The following is a 21,475-nucleotide window of genomic DNA, read 5'->3' as shown; positions in this document are numbered from 1 at the left end:
CCTCCTCTGCCAGCCAGTTTGGTTCTGATTGTTGGTTTCTAGCCAGCGACAAAAGCTCCACCTCCTAGGCAGCCATTGGCTCCTCACAGTTGACCCAGATTTGGTTCTGATTGGTCAGTTTCTATGCCAGTCAGTGTCAAATGCTCCTCCTCCTAGGCAGGCATTGGATCCTCACAGATTTTTTTTTTTTTGGGGGGGAGGGTGGGCTGTTTATTAAGTGGTTATTACAGGGGTCAGCCCACATAAGTGGTGTCAGCCCCAGGAATGTGACCTGTCAATGTTGATCACAAAGTCCCCAAGGCTGGTCCTGGTGAACCCCAAGGTCAGAAATGAAACTGAAAGGCCTTGGTCACATGCTACTTCTAGGCATCCAGGCTGGGCAGCAGGGAGGAGATGCCCATGATGTGTCAGGTCTTCCCATCGGACACCACCGAGGTCTGGTAGGACAGCAGCTGCACGCCTGCCTCTGCCAGGAGCCCAATCATGGTAGGCAGCATGGCAGGGTTGGAGGGCTGAGTCTGGAACAGGAGCAGGGGCAGACCCCTGCGGAGAGGCACTTCTGGTCTGAAGGCAGCTCTGTTGAGTGCCTGCAGCACAGGTGTGGTACCCTGGACAAAGCCCACAGCCTGGTAGGGGGCACCTGCCAGGGCCAAGCTCAGGAGGTCTTCCTCGCATCCTTGCTCTCCTGGCACAGTGGGGTTATGGAAGGTGGTTACATTGAGGCCGGCCTCCTTCACCAGCAGCTTGGCGTTCACCAAGTTCACATCCGCATGATTAGAAGCATCTTTGAGGACACTGACAATGACTGCCGGGCTCAGGCAGTTCCCAGCATTCTTCAGGGATAAGCCCTGTGTTACCACCTGGATGGTCCCTTTGGGGGACCCTGCCCAGGCTTGCATCAGAGTCCCCAGAGCTTCTGCCAGACCGATCCAAGGTTTGGTGTGTGGAGGGAAGGGTCTGGGTATTCATGATCCCCGCAAGGGCTCTCCCCTTTGCCGGGAGCCATAAAAGCAGAATTTGGTCTTACTTCCTGGTCAGCCCTACTTCCTGATTGAGCAAGGACAAAGAGCAAGGACAAAGAAAGCCCGCGCGCCCAAGGGCCAGAAGAACCCCCCACATCAGAATAACCAATCAGCTAGGACAGATACCCAGTCCCCAACCAATCATCCCATGGCAACTCCTTATCCTACCCCTCCCCTCCTGAGTGCTTATATACCGCAACACTCGATTGATCAGAACCTTGTCTTGCCTCCGTTCTTCGCGTTCCTTGTTTGTTTCATTCTCTTAGGTGGTTCCTGCGTGCCCTTGTTGCTGCCCCACAGGCCGGGGCATCTGGCGCCCAACGTGGGGCAACCTGGGGACCCCCGACGAGAACGTCTACCGGAGAAGCCCTGGCCAGGCACCCCCCCAGAGTCGCCGCGAGGACCCGCGAGTGAAGACTCAGCATTAGATCGCCACGGTCCCACCCGCCGTGAGACAGATCGGAGTAAGGTAGGTAGACGATTTTTCAAACAAGATTTCAGAACATTTCACCCCTTTTTGCTCGACTGCTATTATTGGCTCTCTTGGTCGATTCTTTCCTGCCCACTAATAAGCACTCACTTGCCGATTTGGGGAAGAGTGAAAGGTACCCATCTCCGGCTGTGAGAACTCTGATTCACTTGAATTAGTATCGTCGCCCAGCTTTCTTGTCGCGAATTCTCTCCAATTAGATCTACTCTTAAAACCTTGAGGTTGCTTTGAACAAAAGGTCGTTCACCTCACAGACTCAACCAAGGGAATTCCTACTCCCTGACAAGGGCAAAAGGGGTCTTCCCGTCTGTGTGGATCCGTGTAGGCGGATTATACCTACCGACTGTTTCACGCAAGCAAGGGAGTAAAGGGTAGAGTCGAAAAGAGAGTAATTCCGCCTGAATCCCTGGGTTGACGGGAAAATTCAGGCTGACCTGGAACGGGGATTATACGTCCCAGAGGCTTACGTGGGGGAAGGAGTCACTCGGAGAGCCATCCAGTCGACCAATAATGGGGAATTCTTTGAGTGCCCATGAAATGTTCCTTGACGGTGTCAAGATATCCCTCAGAGCGCGAGGAATAAGGGTTAAAAGAAAAGACCTTAGGAAGTTCTTTGAGTTTGTTCATGATACCTGCCCTTGGTTCCCCCTAGAAGGAACTATTAATCAAAAACGCTGGGAACGGGTAGGAGATGCCCTACAGGATTTTTATCGGGCCCTTGGCCCTGAGAAGATTCCCGTTACTGCCTTTTCTTATTGGAACTTAATTCAGGACATTCTAAAAATCCATTCTCAAGACCCTGATGTTAAAGAGGTCATCAAAACAGGAGAGGAGATTCTTAAGGAAAACTCCCGTCCCCCCTCAACATGCCCTTCAGTCGTTATAGATCTCCCAGGAGAACCCCCAGAGACCCCTAAAGACCAAAAACCTTTAAATATTAAAAAAGAACCAGAAAAGCCACAAGAAAAAATCCCCAATATCTACCCCTCGCTTACCTTTAAAAGAGATCATTCAGATCACCTAACTCCCGGAGAACAAGAAACCTTAGATGAGGAGGTGGCTCGCTATCATGATGACCCTTGGTGCCTAACTGCCCCGGCGCTTCATAGAGCACCCCCCTATAATCCCAATTCCCTAGTTCATCCTTCTCCTCTTCCAGATTTTAACTCCCGTCCATCTGACCCCATCAGACAAGCTAAAATAACCCTTGCTCGAGAAGTTTCTTCTTTAAAGGAATTTTTACAGCAGAAATGAGAGCATGTCCAACTTATTAAAGAAATTCAAGCCCTCGAGGCTGAGCTTTCCACCCTAAGTCCTACCCAACAGAATACTCCTCCCTCAACAAAATCACCCCCCAACAGACGAAAAACTAAAACTAAAGCCCCGCCCCAGGCCCTATCGGCTAAAATACAATGCTAATGAACCTTGTTAAAAAAGTTAACTTTTAAGGCCTACGAGAACATAAATAAATTTGTCTCTGTTATAGAATTTATCCAAAGTGAATGCTTGAAAATAATTATAATTGACTCTAGAATCTCAAAGAAATTGTTGGAATATAGATAAATAATGTAATAATTATAAAGAGCTAAGTAGCCCAGGTAACTGGCTACGCCCTTTGTTAATGGAGGAAGGGGTAGACGCCCTTCCCCCAGAAGACAGGTAATCTAGTTTCCTGCCAGGAACCATCTTTGAAAAATGTGGTAATTTACATTAGAATAAACCAAACCGAGTTTTACAGAGCTACTGGCAAATAAAAAGTAAAGTTTAAATTTGCCTCATAAAAAACCTAGAGGACAGAATTGAATCTATTAATTGATTATGTCTTGTATTTTTCTTAAAAACGTAAAGTGTTATTAATCTAGGAAATGCTAAATATATTTGACTTGCCAGCTTTAAAAGTTCAAAGTGCAAATTAAATTGGGAGAAATTATATAGTTGTGGTAATTAAATGTCTAAAGTATAAGAACTTATTTTTGAGAAAATAAAATGTTGTGTTTTCTCTAATAATTAGGAATTCAAAATAAGTTGCTTATTATTGGTCTAATTAAAAAAGAGGATTAATTCAAATTTTTCTATGCAAAAACTAGCTTAAAATCTAATTGATATCTTAAGATAATTATAAAAAGTATTATAATCTTTAAATCATATATGGATATATATATATATATGATCATTTTTTCCATTTAAAATTTCAAGGCTTTAACAGAGATGATTCTTGGAAAGCTCCAAGGGCCCGGAGTAATACAAGAAATTTATTCTCTTCATAAAGGAAATCTTTTTAAATTTAACAGATCTAATATACTTGAAATTGCATGAAAAGCCTTATCAAATAAAAATTAATAAATTTATTTTAAATGTTATGAAGGTTTTGTCCTCTAAGAAGGGTGAAATGAAGTAACTAAATATTTCTTATAATCCAACAGCAGAATTTAAAATGACAAAAAGCCCATAGCTGCCTGCATTTTTAATTAAACTAAGAGGCGGGGCAACATTTGCTGCTTGTGAATCAGACAAAAACATTTACTAAATTTGCTTTGCTTTTTAAATGAAGATACCTACTTTAATTACTTAAATAAATTAGCTTTTTAAATTATAATCAAGGTTTTTAGCTAAATGAAAAGCCAATATTTTTATAAACAATTCTAATAAAGACCAGAAACAGCTAGTGAGATTTTTGTTTGTCTGCAATATAAATTTGACTGTCTTTTAAAGGAACGGATTAGACAGCCACCATGATGGCCACATATCTTGCTGCTCCCCCTGGGGGCCGCCATCTTGGAAGCCATAGGGGCCAACCCTTTCCTTTGGAATAAGCCAATGTCTTTGTAAGCAATTTGATTAAGTATTCTAAGAAAGTTACTGAAGGCTTCCCATGATCCCTCTGTATATGCAAATTAGCTAATGGGGATACTCTTAAAAAATAAAATTCCAGCTTAATAAAAAAGGAGAAATTTGAGAGGTGCAGAAATGTAACTAGACCTTGTCTATACAAAAAGAAATTGACAGCCAGTTTGAAATTGAATTGTCATGGCTTAGAGCAAAGAATATCCTTACATGATATTATTCTACAATGTCATTATAATTTTCGATGCTTTATAACAGCATGTTGTACAATTGTTCCAAACAAACTTACAAACTAATTCTTTGAATGATTGGCAGTAATATAAAAAGGACATAAAAGGATTTAATCCCTTCCACTGTGTGGAAGGCCTCTTGGGAAGGTACTTGAGCATTCTGTATTGGCCCTTCTTGCCCATTTTGCCAAGAGAAACCCTCTTCTCACAATCCAATTGCCCACAGCTGTTGCCTGAGCTTTAGGTTGAAGCCTCGTAGTGGCTGGCACCATGGATCTGTCTCTCCCACAATGGCGTGAGCTGGGCCTTCCCTGGAGAAAAAACCTGGGTTCCCCAAAATATGTGACCTATGCCAGGGCCCCGCCAGTAGGCAAGAGGATCCCAAGGCAAGCGCTGGGCATGGAGGCCATAGGGGCATAGGCTACCAAGGAGACAGAACTGAACCTTACATCACCCTGCTTGGCCCCGGAGGATGGCTGGTTAGTCAATGACGGGTAAGACTCCTCAAGGGAGGGGCAACCTAAGACAGGCACAGTCGCAGGGGGCCATCAGGAGAGAACTTGGGGGTCAACAGAGGTGTGGCACAGATCCTCACCCCCCCAACATTACAGGGGCTTGAACACTCGCCCCTTCTGAGGGAGGTCTCCTGTCCCATGGCTGCTTCGTGCTTCCCATGCCCAGCTCAGATTGGGACCCAGGCAACAAGAGACTTGGCCCAGCTAAGACTGAGACCCAGGCAACAGAGAAGTGGTTGATGGCAGCTGCCCTATACCTAAATCTAGCCTAAATCCAGGAATGCTCAGGGCTTTCTCAAGGATGCATATAATCCTTTCCATTAACTAAAATTGTTGTTAAAGTATTAAATTTGACAGTAAAATAGTCAAGTTTTCAGATTAATTTAAATTGGCTAAATGAAATAAGGGAATATTCAAGAAAATCTAATTGTACAAAAGGCTGTTCCTAAAGTATTAACCAAAATTTCTATTTGTAGTTCATTTCATGGTAAAATTGCTTAACATGCAATGAACCTAAAGCAGTCATATTTTTGTGCAAAAAATTAAAATTTAAAGTTATCAAGACTGCATTATATATTTTCCAAAAGCCTCCTAATAATTAAATCAAAAAAGGAGGGATAGTGGAGTAATATTATGTAAGAAAAAATACCTTGTAAGTAAATTACATCTAGAAAAATTTTTACTTTGAAAATTTTCATTTGTTACGCTAACAGCAAGACACCCATGAAAAACACACATGGTGTCAAAATAAGCCAAAGGAAAATTAGTTGGGCAAAAATAAAAAGGATCCCAAGTCAAATTTATAGAAAAGACACCTTTATTAACTTTTGGTCGAGAATATGTTTGTATATTTTCAGAAAAAAACAACAACAAAAAACTCCAGGACCATGTGGATTCCTGCAACAGAGAGGAATTAGCAGGAAATAATTCAGCCATGAAGACAAGAGGAGACGGCATACGCTGAGGGGCTCTTCTATAGGCCCTACCTGCAACCTAAGACAGGCACTGAATCAGAGCGATTCAGTTAAGCCGATGACGGGTAATGCAGGCGTTAAACCAGGTATCCCGAGTCTCCCGACCTAAGACAGGCGCAGCCACCGCAGGGAAGGCTCTCTGGCCTTAAGTCCAGGCTCTACCTCTCCTCCCCGAAAGATACCGAGAGTCGTTACCTGTGGGCTTGGGAAACCCACGGGAGGAGCCGGGTCACTACTCCCTCGCTCGGTTAAAGCCCACTCCCGCTTAAAAACAGAAAGGGAGGAGATGCCAGGAGCCATAAAAGCAGAATTTGGTCTTACTTCCTGGTCAGCCCTACTTCCTGATTGAGCAAGGACAAAGAGCAAGGACAAAGAAAGCCCTCGCGCCCAAGGGCCAGAAGAACCCCCCACATCAGAATAACCAATCAGCTAGGACAGATACCCAGTCCCCAACCAATCATCCCATGGCAACTCCTTATCCTACCCCTCCCCTCCTGAGTGCTTATATACCGCAACACTCGAATAAAAAAACGAGGCTTGATCAGAACCTTGTCTTGCCTCTGTTCTTCGTGTTCCTTGTTTGTTTCATTCTCTTAGGTGGTTCCTGCGTGCCTTTGTTGCTGCCCCGCAGGCCGGGGCACCCCTTCACCATGTCCATGAACTGGACAGCGATCTCCTCCCCACAGTGGCTCTGGGCCTCTTTGGTGATGGCGTCCAGGGTGGGGCAGCTGATGACATTCTTGTGGTTCACCAAGGTGTGATGCTGAGGCGGCTCCTCCGTGAACATGTCCAGTGTGGTGCCCGTGCACTGCCCCGACTGCAGGGCCCGGAACAGGGCACCCTCATCCACGATCCTTCTGCGGGCGCAGTTCACTTTGCGCATGCCCTTCTTGCACAGGGCGAAGGTGCTGTTGTTCAGCAGGCCTGTCATGGAGGGGTGTGCACAGTGATGAAGTCACAGAGGGGCCAGATCTCCTCCAGGGAAAGCTGCTGAACGCTGAAGGAGGCTGAGACTTCTGGTGAAATGATGGGGTTGTACCCTACAGTCTTCATCCCGAAGGACTGCATCCGGACAGCCACCTCTCTCCTGATCCTCCCCAGGCTAAGAATTCCCAGGGTCTTTCCATTCAACTCGGTTCCCATGAACTTCTTTCAGTCCCATTTGCCATCCTTCATCGAAGCCGTCGTCTGGGGAATCTGCCTGGCCAGACACATGATCATCCCCCAGGTGAGCTCTAAGACTGTTCCCATTGGAAGTGTTCATGACCAAGATGCCCTTCCTCGTGGTGGCCTCCAGATCCATGTTGCCCATGCTGGTGCTGGCCCTGCCCACCACCTGGAGCTTCTCTGCTGCATTGATGACATTCATGGTCACCTTGGTGGTCAAGCGGAGGATAAGGCCTTCTCAGTCCTACAGCTCGGCTATCAGCTCCTCTTTGCTCAGGTTCTGCTTCTCCACCACCAGCAGCCCTCTATCTTGCAGGATCTTCCGGCAGCAAGGGTCCAGGTTGTCACTGGTGAGCACTTTCTGTAGATTTGTGAAGGCCAATGCTGGAGCCAGCCTTGGGATCGACCACTCTCCCTGGACAGAAACACCTCTAAGCCCCTAGATTTGGATCTGATTGATCAGTTTCTATGCCAGTCAGCATCAAAAGCTTTGCCTCCTAGGCAGCCATTGGTTCCTCACACTTCACCCAGATTTGGTTCTGATTGGTCAGTTTCTATGCCAGTCAATGTCTCTGGGCCTATCAACGGGGCCTGATCAGAAAGGCGGGGCTGATCAGCAACCCCGGTGGAGTACTGGAGAGAAATGGAGGCATGGCTGCTGGCCAGACTGGGAGAGAAAGAAAGAGGCAAGTGCTGGTCAAAAGCTGCCACAGAGGCAATGGATCAGTCCCTGCTTCTCTCTTCAGGCCTCTCTCTAGACCTGATTCACAGCCCCCTCAGCAGTCAGTGCTGGGGCACCTCACCTGCAGTGGAAGCCGACAGTGCTGGGTGCCATGGCAACCCAGCACTGACTTCGCTCTGATCGAGCTTAGGTGGTAATGGTGTTATACCCTGGCTCTTTATTACAGAAATAGCCTTTTACTTGCCTCTTGCCCCTTTAGAAATTACCTTTTCTCTGTAATTTTTACAACCTTCTTGGGGTAAAATCAGAAAAAAAATTCATTTTTGTTTTCCATTGTTAGTTATAATTTACTCAGTGGAAGCAGTTTATCCACTGAATGAAATTTAGGGCAAGCCCCACAACTTCTCAGCTCATTCTCAGGTTATAAAATGTCCTTTGGTTGGTAATTGAAATGCCCAGTTGCATTAATAGTGAAAACTTCAATTCTGATTACATTTAAAAAGTTCTTCCTGTTGTGGGAAAAGGATGTGGTCAGGAGAGACAGTGAGAGGAGAGGTCTAGATTCTAATGTTAGTTTCCCCTGGTTTTGGCCCAAGTTTAAAGCTGATTCTTTTTCTCATAGTCTCTTTCCTGGGATCTTCACAGGCCCTTCTCGACTCCATCTCCTGGGATTTCTCACCAGCAGTTCACATGACCTTGATTAATGTCTTTTTGCTCTTACCAATCACTTTATGATAAATAATTTCATCTTCTTTGTCCCAGTGTCTTCTTGTAGGGCATGCCACACAATGCAGCCACTCCTCCATCATTCTATTAATGTCTACCCTATATTTTCCAAGGCAGATATTAAATCGCCAAGTATCCTAAATGACATCAATCTTCTTTCAAATCCCTCTTTTTTTTTTTTTATCCTCACCTGAGGATATTTTTTCCATTGATTTTTAGACAGAGTGGAAGGGAGGGGGAGAGACACATAGAGAGAAACATGGATGTGAGAGACACATCAATTGGTTGCCTCCCATACCTGCAACCAATGTACCTGTCCTTGACAGGAATTGAACCCGGCGCCCTTCAGTCCACAGACCAACACTCTATCCACTGAGCCAAGAGGGATTTGGCTAGGGCTCAAATCCCTCTTGACTTGAGGTGAAAAGGGGGAGTTCTGAGGGTAACAACCCATCCCAGTTTGATCCGTGACCTCCTGGTTCTCCTGGCTTATAGATTGATGCCTAACCACTGAGCCACTGTGCCATTATTATTGTTTTTATTATTTTTTTTTATTGATTAAAGTATTACATATGTCTCCTTTTTCCCCATTGGCCTCTCCCCAGCCACTCCCCCCCCCCCCACCGCCCCCAGCACATGCCCTCAACAATATTTTTTTAATGGTTCCAAATTTTTCCATTTTATAGACTGGCAGGTGTGATTCAGTTGGTTGAGTATTGTCCCATGCACCAAGAGGTTGCTGGTTCAATTCCCAGTCAGGGCACATGCCTGGGATGCAGGCTTGATCCCCAGTAGGGGGGCATGCAGGAGGCAGCTGATCATCGATGTTTCTATCTCTCTTCCTTTCCTTCTAAAAAGTAAATTTAAAAGATATTCCATTTTATGGATATACCTGAAATTATCGAACATGGTACCTATTGACAAATACATAGGATGATTCTAGTATTTTCTTGTTATAAGCTGCACTATAGTAAAGAAGCTTGTATCTTGACCTCTTCCCATGTTTGTGAACATATTCTATTAAAAATCACAAGTTGACTTGGTGGATGAGAGGGGTGTGTTTTTATTTTTTATTTATTTATTTTTTTCAGGTAAAGAAGTTTTTAAATTACTACTTGTTTACAGTGCAAGCTAATTTTATACTTTTTCTTTCTTTATTTTAAATTTAATAAATCTTTATTGTTCAGATTATTATAATTTTTCCTCTTTTTCCTCCCATAGTTCCCCTCCACCCGGTTCCCACTCCACCCTCTGCCCTTACCTCCCCTGCACTGTCCTCATCCATAAGTGTATGCTTTTTGTCCATTCTCTTCCTGCACCTCCCACACCCCTTTCCCCCTGAGAATTGTCAGTCCACTTCCTTTCTATGCCCCTGATTCTATTATATTCACCAGTTTATTCTGTTCATCAGATTTTTAATTCACTTGATTTTTAGATTCACTTGTTGATAGACATGTATTAGTTATTCATAATTTTTATCTTTACCTTATTCTTCTTCTTCCTCTTCTTAAAGAATACCTTTCAACATTTCATATAATATTGGTTTGGTGGTGATGAACTCCTTTAGCTTTTTCTTATCTGTGAAGCTCTTTATCTGCCCTTCAATTCTGAATGATAGCTTTGCTGGGTAATCTTGGTTGTAGGTTCTTGCTATTCATCACTTTGAATATTTCTTGCCACTCCCATCTGGCCTGCATAGTTTCTGTTGAGAAATCAGCTGACAGTCCTATGGGTGCTCCCTTGTAGGTAATTAACTGTTTTTCTCTTGCTGCTTTCAAGATTCTCTCTTTGTCTTTTGCTCTTGGCATTTCAATTATGATGTGTCTTGGTGTGGTTCTTTTTGGATTCCTTTTGTTAGGGGTTCTGTGTGCTTCCTGGACTTGTAAATCTATTTCTTTCACCAGGTGGGGGAAGTTTTTTGGTCATTATTTCTTCAAATAGGTTTTCAGTATCTTGCTCTCTCTCTTCTTCTGGCACCCCCCATAATTCAGATGTTGGTACGCTTGAGGTTGTCCCAGAGGCTCCTTACACTATCTTCAAATTTTTGGATTCTTTCTTCTTTTTGCTTTTCTGGCTGAGTGTTTTTTGCTTCTTTGTTTTTCAAATCTTTGACTTGATTCTTGGGTTCCTCTAGTCTGTTTTTGGGTCTCTGTATAATATTTTTTATTTCAGTCAGTGTATGTTTAATTTTTAGTTGGTCCTTTTTCATATCCTCGAGGGTCTCGTTGAATTTATCGGCCTTTTCTAGGAAATTCTTGAAAACCTTATAACTGTGGTTTTGAACTCTATATCCAGTCGTTTGTTTTCTTCCATTTCTTTCATTTGTGATCTGTTTCTTTGTCTCTGCATTTTTGTTGCTTCCCTGAGTTGGTAGAGTAGCTTTGTGTGGTAGGTGTCCTCTAGGGCATAGTGGCTCAGCCTCCCCAGTTACCTGAGGTGGACACTCTTGGTGCACCCCTTTGTGAGCTGTGTGCTCAGCCTTGTTGTAGTTAAGTCTTGATTGTTGTTGTTATCACTAGGAGGGATTGACCTCCAGGCCAATTGGCTGTGAGGATCAGCTGTGTCTACACTGGGAGAACTTCTGTGCTGGAAACACTCTTATGAGACAAGACTTGCAAAATTGCAAGAGCCTCTGTGCTCAGCTTGGATGGGGCGGAGTTTCAGGGTGGAGCAGACAGCCTTGGTTTCCCATCAGCCCTGCTCTATGAGGCCCCTGGGTCTCAGTGCCCCTCGGTAATCGCTGCAAGCACCTCTGAGAGAAAGCCGCCCTTGAGTTTCGCCTGCTGCCAGACAGTCCAGTTTCTCCCCGAATGAGTCGGGGTTCCCAGAAACTTGCCCAGAACTGGAGTTCAGCACAGTCGGGAGCTTCTCTCTCCCTCCTGCTTTAGAAAGCCAGCTGCGCACTCAGCCTCCCGTGCATTCAGCAGTCAGTCCTTTCTGCGCCAACACGCACGCACCTCCAGACCTCTGCCTTCCACAGCTCCCGAGTCTCAGTGTGCTTTCTTTTTCATGACAGTCCAGATTCCCCCCGAATGAGTCTGGTTTTCCAGCGTCTAGCCCGGGACTGGAGTTCAGTGCAGTTGGGAGTTTCCTTCTCCCTCCCGCTTTAGAAAGCCAGCTGAGCACTCAGCCCATGTACACAGCCACCCGTCCTCTCTGCATGTGAGCATCCGTACCTCGGCCTTTTGTAGCTCCTCTGAGTCACAATGTGCTTTCCTCTTTTCTTCTAGTTGTAGAATTTCCACTCAGCCAGCTTTCCTGTGGTTCTGTATGGTGTCTGTTTTGTCTTTTAGTTGTAGTTTTGATATTGTTGTGCCAGGCAGCAGTTTAGGTGTTTACCTATGCCTCCATCTTGGTTTCTCCCCTGAGAGGGGTGTGTTTTTAAATAGTGCTAGATATTTTTAAATCACCCTCTACAAAAATTATACCAATTTAACTGCCACTATTAATTTCCTATACTCTTGCCCACATATTGTCAATTTCTTTTTACCTTTACCAAGATGACAGGTGAATAAGTAATACCATGAAAGAGGTCTATGAGTGAGGATGAACATTTTATTAACTCCTATTGTTGTTATAACAAATCACCACAAATTTAGTGGTCTTAACAACACATACAATTTATGATCTCCATTTCCATGGGTCATAAGTTCCGAGTCTCATCAGACTGAATTGAGGTGTCTACTGAGCTATGTTTTCATCTGGAAGTTCAACTGGGAAGGGTTTGCTTCTAAGCTTCCTTTGGTTGCAAAATTGGTTCCTTGCAGTTGGAGGACTGAGGTCACCATTTTCTTGCTGCCTGTTAGCTGGGACCCCCCCTCGGGTTGTAGAATCCCCTGCCATTCCATGCCAGGTGGGCCGTGACGTGGCAGCTTACTTCTTCAAAGCTGGCAGAAGTATCTCTCACTGCAGTCTGCTAAGATAGAGTCATGCATAACATAATGTAATCAAGGGAGTGACTACCCCTTTATCTTTGCTTTGTAATGTAACCTACTTAAGGAGTGACTATGCCATGGAATTCACAGTGCCCACTCACACTCGACAGGAGGGGTTTATTTAGGTTGTGCACACCAAAGGGAAGGACTCTGGAGTCATTTTGGAATTCTAGCTTTCATAAGCATTTTTCCCCATAAGTTTAAATGGCATTTGCATTTTCTTTCTGTGAACTGTCTTTTGATGTTCTTTGCTTATTTTTTACATATTCTGAAAACAGCAAGATTACATAAATGATTACATAAGAAGTGAAGTGAAGGGAAAAAAATCCATTGGACAAGTGTTTCCCCTTCAGAGAAAGGCGAGGTGGGTGGCAAAAGACATCCTTCTCTGAGACCAAGCCTGTGCCTCCGAGGCCCTCCTCTCACTGAGGAGGGGCTCTGAAGCCTAGTTCCTGTGTTTCCCAATCAAGATCTTAATGGGGGGGGGGGGGAGGAGTGGATTAAGCAGATCCACTTCAATACTAATTTAATATCAGAAGTCTGATTGGTAGTCTGGATCGATCCTTACCTACTACTTCTTGGAGAACTGAGTTGTGTTTACTTTAGGCCTACCTTGATAATCCAGGGCAATCTTTCTACTTTTTAGGTTGGCTAATTAGCAACCTTAATTCTAGATGTTGCCTTAATTTTCCTTTTGTCATGTAATGTAATTTATTCTCAGATTCTTGGGATTAGAACATGTATATCTTTGGGTGGGGGGAGGGGCATTATTCTGCCTACACTAGATGCTATGATTAGCTTAATTTGGTTAACATGCCTTCCACAATGACTAGTGGGAGTAGATATAGGACCTGTAGCCCTCACCAGAATTCCTACAATTTAGTTAAGTCACTCATGGAATACATTTCTTGTTGGAAGTTAATAAATTAAGTTTACATGTGATCTTGGACTTCCAGCCTCCAGAACCATGAGAAATAAATGTGTGTTGTTTATGAACTGGACAGTTTATGGAATTTGTTTTAGCAGCTGAAGTGGACTAAGATAGTCACTTTGTACTAAATATTGAGCTAAACGCTTTACAATGATCTTATAACACTTTAGGGTTAGTTCTAGAAGGTTCATAATGGATGATGGTACTGCAACAACCATGATGATAATGAAAATAGTAGCTAATATTTATTGAAGATCTTCTATATGCCAGGAATTATGCTAAGCACTTTTTACATATTATCTCATTAAATCACCCAACAATCTAAGGTAAAGACTGTTATTTGTTAGGACTGTTGAATTTTACAGTTTTGTTTTTTTCATTAAGAGAGGTTAAACAATTTGCTCTGGTTGAAAGCAAAGAGAAATCCTATATAATAAAGAGCTAATATGCTAATTAGACCAGATGGGCCTCACCTTCTGCAGAGGTGGCAGGAGAGGGGGCGGTGTGGTCCCGGTGCCTCCACAGAGGCGGGACGGAGCACAACCATGGTGCCTCAACCTCCACAGCCCATTCCCCAGCCGGCCCGGCCCCGATCAGCCCCCCCTCCCCCAGTGGGCAGGGACAGTGCTAAGGAGCACTGAGCCTGGCTTCTGGTTGAGCAGTCTCCCCCCCACCCCCCCCCCCGCCCCTCCCACTGCCGGCTTAGGCCGGCTCCCACGGAAAGCCAGCCTAAGCCATCAGTCGGACACCCCCCAAGGGCTCCCAGACTGCAAGAGGGCGCAGGCTGAATTGAGGGACACCCCCCCCCCAAGTGTACAATTTTCGTGCACCAGGCCTCTAGTATAAGGATAAGAAATCAGAATGCTTTAGAAAGTTGAGGAGATTACACATCTAAATATTTGGACACGTGGTTTGTATTATAAACTGCTATACAAATGAAAGACTGGGTTTTATCTAACCTGACAGTGTTCTATACTGAAGGTAGTCAGAGACCAGCAGGCAAGGAACAAAGTCTGCCCTATCCCACTGGATGCTGCTGGCAGCAAATGCTTCAGCCATCTGCCTTGGCAATGCCAGGCTGATCCCTAGCCCAGAGACCTGTGCAGATAACACAGGGGAAGGGAAAGCAGCACCTCCAAACACATAATCCCCAGGTCCTGAAGGGAGACCAAAATGTTTTTGTTTGATTGTTTGTTTTCCCTGAAAGCAATAAGGCATCTCTCCCCACCTTGAGAAATGAGAGCTATCTCAATTTAAATGAAACTTCCCAGTTCAGTCTCATGCATTGGTCAAGTTCAGATTCTGTCATGCTAAGATCACTGTCTTCCACGGGTCCTGCTTGAGGCTGCATCTTCTGCAGAGAGGCTGAGGAAGTCATGGATAGGAAAGCACTTTAGAAACTAAAGCACAGTGCGTATGAGACGTGGACTTGTACAGCTACTACTATTTGTCCCTCGTGGCTTGGGAACCTCCACAAATATTTTGTTTTAGCAGATGGTGAAGATTTTATGAGTAAATAATGCAACTAGGAAAGGCACCCTCCGACTATGCCACTTTCCTTTGCAAAATATCTCTGTATTGCCTGACTGGCATGCTCAGTGTTTGAGCTCAGTGGTTGTGTTGACTTCTGAACCAGGAGGTCACGGTTCAATTCCTGGTCAGGGCACATGCCCAGGTTGCGAGCTTAATCTCCAGTGGGGGGCATGCAGGAGGCAGCTGATCAATGATCCTCTCTCATCATTGATGTTTCTATCTCTCTCTCTCCCCCTTCCTCTCTGAAATCAATAAAAAATTATATTTTTAAATCCCAGTATTTCTGCAGTGCTTACAGAATCAAGCCCAAAATCCATGAGCCACCATTCAAGGCCCATTAAAATAAAACTTAACCATCCGTGTCAGCCACTGCAGTCTCCTAGAGACACGTGAAACTGGGAAGTGGTGGTGGGGTTCATTCACATCCTGGGGTGAACCGTTGACCAATGGGGGACCAGAATCACCTTTCCAATTCCACAAGATAACTACCGACCTAAGATGCATTTTGTTCCTCAGACTCAGCAATGAGTTGCATCTAGCAATGGCCAGCTCAGAAATATCATTGTACTGGCTCTCATTCCCTCTCTGCTTCCCTGCTCTTGTCCCTCGATTCTGCTCCCGAATAAAATAATAAATAGTGCACAGGGACTTCCTGCTTCAGGCTCTGCTTTCTGGAGAATCCAGTTAAGACATTCCTCATTTCCACCTGTTGAAAAACAAACAAATAAAAACAAACCATCATCATTAATTTGATCATCTTATAACATCGTTTGAGACCATATAAGATGACTGAGTAAGTAAGAGAAGGGCTCAGAGTCCACACTGGCTTTGAATCATGGCTCTACCAGTTACTAGCTGTGCAACCTTGAGTAAGTTGCTATGGTAGATGCTATGGAGCAACTTGTTCAAAAGTCATTCCACCCTCCTTCTAGCTGGATAGTGGAAGCTAATATCTACATTCTCTAAATGACGATGCGGCTGACATTCTGGATGTGAGTTAGATGTACTTGTGTTAGATTTGAAAGGCAGAACCGAATCGAAGATCATTTTCCTCCTCCTTCCTGGCTTTTCTGACTGGTCAGCAAGACAGCAACAGTGTTTCCACGACTACACTCCCTCATCCTGAATGTTGTGAGGCTGTTGCAATGACAGAATGGTTTGACCGTTTGCTCTCCATATCCCTCCTGGTCAGAATAAAATGAGCAAGGAGCTATTTTCAGTTGGTGAAAGACTATCGGTTCAATGACCAGTGTATGTAAAGGCAGAACTTTCAGAACAACAGCTTTCAAGGAAAAACAGCTGAATTGGCCCTAAGATGGAAGTAATCGCAAAAACAAATAGGAGAGCAACTTACCTCTTTTTGAAATAATGCTTCTCCTTGCTGGAGGACTTACTTAGAACCTAATCTTAACTCTACCGTCTGTCACTGTGTGTTGGTGGGTAAAACACTGGGACTCTCTCAGCCTCTGCTCCACATCTGTAACATGTAAATGTGACCCCAGCCCAGTGTGAGGCCCTGGGTGTGAAGACATCTGTAGGCTGTCTGCTGCCTGTGTCTTTGGCCAGGTGTTTGTCCATCCCTATGTCTGTTGTCAGTGGATCCATGTGGATCTATATGTGTGTATCCAAATATATCTTTTGTGTCTGTAGATAGGTTCACTTGTGTCTGTGTGAGTTTTTATGGACATGTGACTGCTCATGAGTATGTTTGTGTACACTTGTGCTGGTGGGTATATGTATATCTATCTAAGCTATGGAAGTGTGTGTTATGTACGTGAAAAATGGGTGGGTGCTTGTCCATGTACAATCTGAATGCAGGTATGCACATGCATATATCTTTGCCTGTGTCTCAATACTAGAGTGATTTCAGGTGACTACACTCAAATGCATGGGCTCAGCCTTCCTATACACATGCACAGAGCACCCTCTAGTGCTCAACAGGAGAAAGTGCCTTGCCCACTACAGCATAGCAGGGCCTGAATTGCCTTCAATAAAGCTGGTGTGAGGCTTGGTCCCTCCCATATCTTCACGGACAAGTTTCCAGGACTGTCCTTGAGAGGCAGAGGAGGATCATGGACTCTGGAGTTGGGAACCCATGTAACAGAGAACTCTGCGCAGGCTCCAACCTACAGGAAACTGCTTAATGGTGTGAGGTGAAAATAGGCCTCCAATGGTGGTGGGAACAGGATCACCAGGGAGTGGGTGGGACGTGGGGGTGAGGACTCATTACATGGCATTTCTACTTGGTGAGTCAGCAGGTGGAGAGGAAGGTTACTGGGACATAACCAGCAGGGGTTAGGAACCTACCTGGTGGCCTCTCATGTGAGGGTGTCTGCACCTGAGAAGCTGATCCCAGAATATACTACCTTCCCGTACAGCTCTGCATGCAGAATGTGGGGACTCACAGCATCTAGAGCATGCAGGTGCTGTGTATGGGATGTTTACTCCATGCCAGGCAACTTTTTTAAAATTTAATTTTATTGACTTTATTGGGGCAACACTGGTTAATAACATTATATAGGTCTCAGGGGTACAATTTTATAACACACCATCTGTATATTGTATTGTATGTTTACCACCCCAAGTCAAGTTTCCTTCCATCACCATTTATTCTCCCTTTACCCTCTCCGACCTTCCCTCATCCCCCCTTTCCCTCTGGTAATCACCATACTGTTGTCTGTTAGGTCTTTTTCCTTAATCCCTTCACCTTTTTCACCCAGCTCCCTCTTGCCTTCCCCCCTGACAGCTGTCAATCTCTTTTCTATATCTATAAATCTGTCTCCACGTTGTTAGTTTATTTTGTTCATTAGAATCCACACATAAGTGAAATCATATGGCACTTGTCTTTGCGTGACTTATTTCACTTACCATAACACTTTCCTGGTGCATCCATGCTGTTGCAAAAGGTAAGATTACCTTCTTTTCTACAGCCAAGTAGTATTCCATTGTCTAAATTTACCACAGCGTTGTTATCCACTCTCCTACTGATGGGCCCTTGGGCTGCTTCCAAATCTTGGCTATTGTAAATAATGCTGCAGTGAACATAGGGGTGCATTTATTCCTTCAAACTAGTGTTTTGGGTTTCTTTGGGTTCCCAGAAGCAAATGGCTGGGTCATAAGGCAGGTCCATTTTTAATTTTTTTGAGGGGTTGTGTGTTGCTTGTTGTAGATGCTCAAATTTATGTTTCAGAATATCCGCTTTCAAGGAAAAACAGCCGAATTGGCCCTAAGACTGAAGTAATTGCAAAAGCAAATGAGAGCAACACATCCCTTTTTGAAATAAATCCCGCTACAACAGCATGGATGGACCTGGAGAGCAAGCATCACACCAGGTGAAATAAGCCAGCCAGAGAAAGACAAACACCACCCAACCCCACTCATGTGGAATCTAATGAACAAAACAAGCCAACAAACAAAATTAAAAATTAAAAACCCATTAGGCTAGGCCAGTGGTCAGCAAACTCATTAGTCAACAGAGCCAAATGTCAACAATACAAGGATTGAAATTTCTTTTGAGAGCCGAAAACCGACTTCTGCGCATGGGCCACGAAGTTTCTATCCCACTGTATGTGCGCGCCCGCACCTGGTATTTTGTGGAAGAGCCACACTCAAGGGGCCAAAGAGCTGCATGTGGCTCGCGAGCCGCAGTTTGCCGACCACTGGGCTAGGCCACCTGGAGCCCGTGCAGCTGTGAGGGGCCCTGCCTCCCCTCCGCAGTGCTGGGAGCCGGCCGCCTCCCTGCCTGAGGTGCCCAGGGTGGAGGTAGCAGTAATGCTGGCGCTGGCGAGCCACCTGCAGCGGGATGACGGTCTCAGAGGGTCTGGGACGTCAGCCACAGCCTCTGACTCCACTGAGGGTGTCTGTGAGAGACACAGGTGGCTCCTTAAAGAGGTTGCAGAACTTGAAGCTAACTTACCTTGTGTAGGAAATGCACCTCTGTGATTCCTCTCCAGCAGGGCCGGCTTTTGGTGGAAACGGATGGTGAATTTCCCCAGGGCAAACAGAATGTAGGGAGGAGAGGAGAGGATGTAAGAGCAACTGTGCACGTGGGCCAGCATCATGGTGGAACATCCCCCCCACCCCCCCCCACCCCCCCCCACACACACACATCCCACCCAGCGCCTGCCTCAGCCAGAGGGAGGTCGCGGCAACTAGAAAAGGCCTCAGCCCAATTTTTTTTTTTAAATGGCCCAATGGGAGACAGCAAGACCTAGGTGATGTATGAGCAAACAGGTGACCCCATAGTCCTCAGCCAATGAGGAGCCGGAGGAGGGACTGGCTAAATGGGCTATGATCGCTGGCCCAGGTGTGCCTGTGCCACCCGAGGGATACCTGCTCTCCAGACTGTATTAAAAGTCCTGTTTTCGCCATACTTCTGTCTCCGAGCACGTTATTTGAACATGGACAGGTGAGCATTTCTCACGCTTTGTACATGTGAAACAAACAGTGCATTTTCCTGATCCAAACAAGCTCATTGCTTTCAGCCAACCTGTCACCCTAGATGAGGCTTACTACCAGGGTGGACAGTTTCAGTTTGAAACGGAAGTTCCTGATGCATACAGCACGGTGCCTCCCAAGGTGAAATGCTTGACCACGGCCTGGCACCCCAACATCACCCAGACGGAGAGATACGTGGGAGTTTACTGAGCACAGTGGATGCACGGCAGGCACTGGCTGGGCTCCCACGAGGACAGTGAAGGGTGTTGTTTGGGGATTAAACTCTGTGTGTACTGATCTGAACTTCGATGACTCCCTGAATATCGAGGCTGCAGAGCATCGTCTAGGGCAGGGGTCCTCAAACTTTTTTTTTTTTTTAAATATATTTTATTGATTTTTACAGAGAGGAAGGGAGAGGGATAGAGAGTCAGAAACATCGATGAGAGAGAAACATCGATCAGCTGCCTCCTGCACACCCCCCACTGGGGATGTGCCCGCAACCAAGGTACATGCCCCTGACTGGAATCGAACCTGGGACCCTGGAGTCCGCAGGCCGACGCTCCATCCACTGAGCCAAACCGGTCAGGGCGGTCCTCAAACTTTTTAAACATGGGGCCAGTTCACTGTCCCTCAGACCGTAGGAGGGCTGGACTATAGTTAAAAAAACAACTATGAACAAATTCCTATGCGCACTGCGGGCCCAGGACGAGTCGGCTGCTAAGCAGGACAGGCAGCGGCACCTGGCGGGCATGATAAATGTCCTCGGCGGGCCGCATGTGGCCCGCGGGCTGTAGTTTGAGGACGCCTGGTCTAGGGACAAGGAGGACTTCCCCAACCCAGGGGAGACCACACTAAGCGGTAGGCAGGTGATAGGTGGGGATCCTGCCGCCGGGACTCTGCCCCAGTCCTCGATCCCTCACACCCAGACTCTGCTGGATCCAGAGACCTGTCCTGTGGAGGAACTTCTTCACGACTGCCCATGGTAGACGGAGCGTTCCACATAAATACAGCAAGAACATGTGTCTGCTGGTTAGCATGGCTCAGTGGTTGAGCATCAACCAATAAACCAGGAGGTCATGGTTCGATTCCCGGTCAGGGCACATGCCCTGGTTGCGGGCTCAATCACCAGTAGGGGGCATGCAGGAGGCAGCCAATCAATGATTCTCTCTCATCATTGACGTTTCTATCTCTCTCCCTCTCTCTGAAATCAATAGAAACATATTTTTAAAAAAGAAAAGAAAATGTGTTTGGGCTCTAAAGAGTTGTCTGCTTACCTTAGCATGTTTATTTTTGTGAACCTGTACTGGGTAGGCAGAGGAGATGCCGAGAAGTTGTAATGAACTCAGAAGGAGCCTGCTTCCTCCCTTCTCCCAAGCCCTTCCCTGCACAACAAAGCCCATGACCTGCGGGGACCTAGCAGGTGGTCCTCAGTGCCCGCTGCAAGCTGTGATTGGATGCGCAGTCTCTTAGCTCCTCCCACAAACCTGGGCCCTGCCTCAGATTGCACTCATTCACTATAGATCTCTTAATGAAATGCGTATTTACTGTGAGCATATTTTGGAACAGATTTGTAATTTGTAAAACTTAATGCTTTACTTATTTTTTCCCGTTAAAAAAACACACACACAACCCATTAGACTCTTTCCATTCGAGCCCATATTGTATTTCCCCCCTGTAGCTGCCTCTCCTCTCCCTATAGTGCCTCAGCAGGGAGCTCCTGTCACCTGGTGGTGGCCTCTCCAGATAATGACTTCCTCTGGCGATAGTGTCTGCCTCTGGGGATAGGGCCTGGCCCAGTAGCTGCCTCTGCGGATGGTAGCTGCCTGTTGTTGCAATATTGCTGGGCCGGATAGCTGCCTGTCAGTGTGCCTGCCTTACTCTGATTTTAAAAAATTGTTTAAAAATTAACCACAAATATTTGTCAGAGGACTATTTGTAAATCTGCAAGTAATCCTGATACAGAATGTAAATTAAAAGCGAACTCTTGAC

At 45.6% G+C, this 21,475-nt stretch overlaps 2 pseudogenes across 2 annotated transcripts; one reads left to right on the top strand and one right to left on the bottom strand.

Annotated features, from left to right (window-relative positions):
* Positions 1-252: 252 nt before the first annotated feature.
* Positions 253-17,995, bottom strand: LOC308251672 (D-3-phosphoglycerate dehydrogenase-like; annotated as a pseudogene). Its single transcript has 3 exons — positions 17,918-17,995; positions 6,624-7,657; positions 253-957 (listed from the first exon to the last, which is right to left on the bottom strand). The product of its transcript is annotated as a D-3-phosphoglycerate dehydrogenase-like (transcript).
* Positions 17,996-18,820: 825 nt separating this feature from the next.
* On the top strand, positions 18,821-21,252 carry LOC308251671 (NEDD8-conjugating enzyme UBE2F-like; annotated as a pseudogene). The gene is made up of 3 exons: positions 18,821-18,968; positions 19,497-19,834; positions 21,165-21,252. The product of its transcript is annotated as an NEDD8-conjugating enzyme UBE2F-like (transcript).
* The last annotated feature ends 223 nt before the right edge of the window (positions 21,253-21,475 follow it).

This window comes from Plecotus auritus (assembly GCF_963455305.1).
Source record: "Plecotus auritus genome assembly, chromosome: 6".
In the NCBI taxonomy this organism is placed as follows: domain Eukaryota; kingdom Metazoa; phylum Chordata; class Mammalia; order Chiroptera; family Vespertilionidae; genus Plecotus; species Plecotus auritus.
Note: the sequence above shows the minus strand (reverse complement) of the source record. Positions and strands in the feature narration are given on the sequence as shown.